This window comes from Bombus huntii, chromosome 13, assembly GCF_024542735.1.
Source record: "Bombus huntii isolate Logan2020A chromosome 13, iyBomHunt1.1, whole genome shotgun sequence".
NCBI classification, from domain to species: domain Eukaryota; kingdom Metazoa; phylum Arthropoda; class Insecta; order Hymenoptera; family Apidae; genus Bombus; species Bombus huntii.
This window is the reverse complement of record NC_066250.1, coordinates 3,330,167-3,336,166: the sequence shown is the minus strand read 5'-3', so window position 1 is coordinate 3,336,166 and position 6,000 is coordinate 3,330,167. Positions and strand designations below refer to the sequence as shown.

At 54.2% G+C, this 6,000-nt stretch overlaps 1 protein-coding gene across 2 annotated transcripts in view; it reads left to right on the top strand.

Annotated features, from left to right (window-relative positions):
- The first annotated feature begins 775 nt into the window (after positions 1-775).
- LOC126872483 (broad-complex core protein isoforms 1/2/3/4/5) overlaps positions 776-6,000 on the top strand; it is a 59,681-nt gene continuing 54,456 nt past the window's right edge. The window contains exon 1 of one of the 2 annotated variants that reach the window (XM_050632490.1): positions 776-2,784. The gene's annotated coding sequence lies outside the window, so the exon portion shown is untranslated. The remainder of the gene's footprint in view (positions 2,785-6,000) is intronic. The other variant, XM_050632489.1, reaches the window with a different exon arrangement.

Here is a 6,000-nt window from a genome sequence, read left to right as displayed (position 1 = left end):
GAGAGGGTTAGGAAGGGTGCAGGCAGTGGCGAGTAGAACGGGAAAAGCGCGCGAAAAGCAGTCGGGAGAAAAAGACGGAGAAACGGACACGGATAGAGAGACGTGGGCCAGGGGTCGAGGTTCGGGGTGTGGGGTGACGAAGAGAGAAACGCAGAGACGAAGAGGCAGAACGGGAGGGCAGGCGAACGGTCGAGACTCGAGAGACGGGCGAGGGGAACGAACGAACGAAGAGTTGCATGAAAGAGGAGTTGCGAGGAGGGCAAGAGGGAGAGAGAGAGGGACAAAAGCGAGGGTTGGGGGACCACTAGCGAGGAAGTGGTGGGGCCAAAGAATTGGCGAGGACCAGGCTGCTCGGAGCAGGAGGAAGAGGCACAGGAGGAGGAGGAGAAGGTGGTGGCGGCGGCGGCGGCGGCGGCGGCGGCGGCGGAGGAGGAGGAAGAGCAGGAGGAGGAGGAGGAGGAGGAGGAAGAGGTGGCTGTGGAGGAGGAGGGTAGTCGAGTGTAGTCGGAGGGGTGACGCGGGGCAGGAGCGCGAGCATAGGTGGGGGTTGCCGCCCCTCTCACGCGTTAACCCCGCCAACGTAGAGAAAATCGAGAGAAAGAAAGGGACGGACCGAGAGAAAGAGAGAGAACGGGGGCCACTGCCCCTCTCCTCGTTTCGCGAGGTTCCTATGAATTTTGCGACACTCAATAAAAAGTGGTTCCACGAGGTTAACATTTCGGTAACTATACCCTCGCCTACCCAGGGCGCGCACGCACGCAGCACCGACGAGAGCGGATCCGAGCCAACGTGTAGAGAGACGACGACACCACACAACGACGGCAACCACGACGACGAAGACGACGACACCACGCGACGACGACGACGACGACGACAACGTCGAACCACGCACCACGCACGCACCAACGCACGCTCGCATGCACGCAGCCACGCAACTACTTACTTACGTGTAACCGTCCGCGTCACGCTTGCACACACGATCTCATCATCGACGGCGTGTGTAGATACACGCGGAGAGAGGACGCGCGTAAACGCGCACACGGACACGCGGCTAGCGTGTAGAGAGAGGAACCGTGCACACCTACGGAAATTCAGACGTATGGACGAGAGAATACGAGCGCGCGAGCTAAGCCGGTACGCGCGCGTGCAGAGAAAGAAACACGCTCGTGTGTAACACCGAGGAGAGTGAGAGAGGGACAGGAAGAACGAGAAGGAAGGAGAAAGAGAGAAAAAGTCCGAGGGACACACACAGGAGCGCGCGGGCGCACACATACATGCACGCGCATGCACGCATACCACGAGACCGCCGAAAAAACTGCACGGGAGAGGCGCAGCAACGGGCAAACCGAACCGCGCGCGAATCAAGTGCTTTGGCCAGTCGCGTTCCCAATCACTCTACGACTAGGTAGTCCCCCGGTGTGTCCCAAAGAAGCGGCAGGGAGCTGGTCCTTCGCTCGATGGTGTCGTCCCGCAAGATAATACCGGATACTTTACCGCGGGATCCTTCCTTACTGGTCAACGATAGAGATCCTACGTTCGTCGATACATCGTTCTAGATCTTTTTCCTCGAAATCTCGTCGATCTTCGTCCGCCCGATCATTCATACATTTTGCGCGTTTCGTGGCCGCAACGTTATCGTCGTTTCGAAGATCACACACGGGAGTGCGTAAACGTCGATCGTCTCTTTTTTTTTTTTCCTTTCCTTTTCTGTTCGCGCGTTATCTCCGTCCACGACGACAACACAACGCGGAAGAAGAAAGAACAATCGAAGAAAAGGAACAGCAGTGAATAGTCGGACGTCTTTCGAGCGTCGATGAGAATCGTCGCCGATACCTATTTACGGTGATTCACAGTTGCACACGTCGCACGTCGCGAACACTGAACAAGGGAGAGAAGGGAAAATCCTCGGCAACGGATCATCCTTCTTCGTGATACGCGACCACGGGTGTTACGCTACGTACACTACGATTGCTACGACGATTGCTACGACGATTTGCTGCATCACGGACGTGTCTTCTTCGACCCGTTCGTCCTTCGGAGCCGCGAGTGACATCCGCGTGTATCGATATATCTGGATCAATCGTACTGCTTCGACTACGTGCAAGATCCACTATCGACGAACGTCTTGATGCGAGCAGACAGGACGGATAAGTGAGATACGATCGAAAAGAGGAAGCCAGCGAAAAGTAGTAATAAGTGTGTCTGTATTTTTGTTGCATCGCGGAGGCAGGAACAAACGGCGTGGTTTTCCAGCTAAGGAGAAACGGAAGACCGATGTGACGGTTGACCGAGAAAAAGCAACGACACCTTTTTTCGATTGTGTTCGCGTTCGCTGTTGTCGTGGAAGACACGATTCGTGTGGATTCGCGCGTTGTTCGACGTAATCACGTTGTCGACCACATACGAGGAGAATTTGAACGCGCGAGTTGCACGACGACGAGATCAGTTGTCGTGGTACGTTGGTCGTGCGTCGTTTTCACGAGGATGGACCTACCAGTGTCCCCGAGATCCTCCGGAACGCACGAGACCACGAACGACGATTGCGTGGCTTAGGGAATCTCGTGCGGAATTCAGACTTCCCGGTCTGTGGATCGTCTCGGGAGACGGCGAGAGAGGAGACAGGCACACAGAAATCGACACAGAGAGGACGGACAGCGGAGGACGGCAAAAGAAGGCTAGCTCGTCGCGATCGTCGCATCCGACAGTCAAACGGTGGGTTTAGCATCGACGACAAGGACACCGGGCAAAGGAGCCCCACACTTTACTTCGCGCTCAACGATCAAGGTACGTCCACAGCTGAGAGTGGTGGCCTTCGGCCGCCTGTCGGCTTCTAAAGCGAGAGACGCGTCCGATAGATAGTACGTTCGAGCGAGAGAGCGTATGCGTGACAAAGACAAACCGACCGGCTGTGTGAGAGAAAGAACGAGAGAGAATGCGTGTATGCGTGTGGCACAGAGGAAACGACAGATCGTGTGTCCGTGAGAGCGAGAGAAATGGATAGAAGTGCGTGTGTGTCGCGACTCGCGTTCGCGTTCGCGCGCATAGTATGCACGCGTACACGCACACCACCGAAACCTTACTATCGCGTGTCTGTTCGTCGCGTGGTGTGCGCGCGACCGTTGCATGTGCCTACGTTTCCCGCGGCTACGTGTGCACATTTATTCGAACGTGTCTGCGTGTATGCGAAACTCACGCAAACACACGTATCAGGCACCCAAGTGGAGAATGTATCGTAAGCACGATTTCGTCGGTGTTCATGGACACGTTTCGCGTGTCTACGCGCAGCTAGTTAACCCGTCGCGCTAGAGTACGTACAGATACGTACTTACTACGGCATGTATAACGTAGAATAGCGCGTGTAAAGAGCAGCGCGACCGTGAAAGGTAGACGCGCGTAGCGGCGCTAGTTAGTAACGTGTTTGTCCGTGCATGGAGGGATTGCCGTGCGGCTAGACGATCGCTAGACGAATATAATGCCAGACGTTAGAGGTTGCCTGGGAAATGACGTAATCCGTCTGCCAGCGCCTCGATCCTTTTGTCGCGCACGCCGCTCCGGCCCGCGTGTTACGAGTACCGTGTGTACGTACGTTAAGCTCGACCCTGCTCCTCGTTCACTCTCGTTTTCTCCGTGTTTTTTGCCCGGTTTTCCTAGTCGCTCCTGCGTACCGACCGCTCTCCCTCTCGTTCTCTTATCCTCTCTTTCCATCTCGCACTCCGCCACACCTCGTCGTCTCTTTTCCGCTCTACTCGCTCGTTTTCCTTCCTCTCTTTTTCTCCGATGTTCATTCACGAAAAATTCCACGTCTCGTAATACGATGCTCTCCTTCTCTCTCTTTACCGTGTGCGCGCGAGCGGAAAGCAATCGCCAACCCGTTGGCCAGATTCAATTAAAGCGGAGTTGGTCGTGCGCGATCGCGGCGATCATTCGCTTTTACGGTGCAAGCTATCGGTCTCTCTCTCTCGCTTCTCGCCACGATGTATTAGGAAAAACGAACGAAAATCATCGTACTAGGAAATCCAGCGTTCATCCGCAAGGTCACGTCGATCTAGAGAGCCACGCGAGTCTCTACGATCGCACGCCGTCACGTTACGTGGTTCCCTGGTACTCGACCATCGAATCGACGTCGCGGATCTCGATCCTCCTCCTTCTGTTGTCGTTGCTGATGCTGCCACAGCTCGTCCTCCTCTTTTCCGCCTCTCCTTGATTTCTCTGTAACGTCGAAAGAGAGGAACCTCGATGGAGGTGCGCTCTCACGATGTCGTTTCGACCCTACGCACGACTCTCCGGACGCTTCACGAATTCTCTCGCTCTTTCCCGCTCCTTCTCTCTCTTTCTCCTTCGTCCGTCTTCGTCTCTCTCTCTCTCTCTCTCTGTCTGTCTGTCTCTGTCTCTCTCTCTCTCTCTCTCTCTTTCCCATCTCCTCTTCACTCTTGTACGTGCAACGTATCGTGCAGATCCCCTATTTTTACGAGCGACGCGCGTTTGTTACACGATGCCGCTGCAAGTTGAAAACACCGACCGACTAGGTATAAATAGATCTCGCGATACCGAACGAGCAGCGGGGAAAGAAGAAGGAAACGCGAGGGTGACGAGAGTGGAGAGAAACCGGGAGAGGGATGGAGCGACCAGAGGGAAGGAGAGAGAGAAGGAGGCGAGGGGAGGCAAAACGTGGTAAAAAATAAAAAAGCGTATCTCGTTTGCTCTCTCTTTCGCTCCCTCGGCGGTGAACCGCGCTGAACGCGGCTTCTGAAAAAAAAATTCACCGAGTCACTTGCACGCGTATATTATGCGCGCGTCAGACGAAGCCAATAAAAATTCCTCTGTACAAAGCTGATCCTTGAACGTGAGTTTGGAACCATGATCCAGGAGCCTTGAAGGTTTCTCGGCGCTCGCCTACGAGCTCATCGAATTTGTCCTCGCTAGAAGGATACCCGTCCTTTTTTCGTATTCCGTTCTTTTAGATCTCCACAGACTTCGACGATGCTACACGAAACGTTCAAACTGTCGTTTACCGTCTCTCTTTAGTTTCCTTTCTTTCGCCTTTCGGGCCTCCTCCTCCTCGCCTTGAAAATTATTTTCGCGATACAGATACAGAGATATGTCATCGAAGGATCGCGTTTCTCGCGGTTAGGCTCCTAAAATACTTTCGATAGAATGTCTTCTTTCCGAAAGAGATCGGTGGACGACCGAGCGAACCAAAAACAGTCGAAAGAGAACGCGTCGACGATCGCTATTGTGGCGTACTTGGAGCGGCCGTAGAAAAGAGGGAAAAGACAAACCAGCTTTACTAGTCTCTCGCGTCGCTGTTTTGTCGACGTTCTCCTTGCGTTATGCCAGCCTTACGGCTTTTTTTATCGTCCACAATGACGCATAGATGCCCAGGTGCTCTCTCCTGGCTGCGTACATAGCCGTGCTCGCACGCACTCGCCAGCTTACGCACTCTTTGTCGCAGCCACACATGCACGTATATAGACACGCGCGGGCGCGTATAAATGCGTGCAAAACTCATGCGACGCAAAATACGAGAGGAGGAACCACGGTGGCACACTCGTCGTTCTATCGGCAAAACCGCCTTTTCAACGAGCTCGTCCCGCAAACGAGCATCGGATTTTTTCACCAATCCAACGAACGACCGTGCACTCGATGCCATTTTTAAGCAACCCGCCGCCGCTAGTTCGAAACGAGACGTTCGATGAGTCGGCAAAATGCTTCGTTTAGCGTGTACCACTTCGCGCCATTTCGAAACGCTGTTTCCCGCTTCGACGAGTTTATTCTCACCGATCTAACGACACACTTTTGCTCGCTCGAATAATCTACACTTTCTCGTCCCTCTAACCCCTTTCGTCCGCTCGTGAAACAATAACGCATCGGGACAAGTAATCTGTCGTTGCTAAACGCTACGCGATATCGCTGCTTACACCCGCAATTTGCAATTGGCCTGGTTTTCGCTTCACGTCAGGGTAACGTGGCTCGACTCGCTTGCCCCCAGAGCAAAACCGG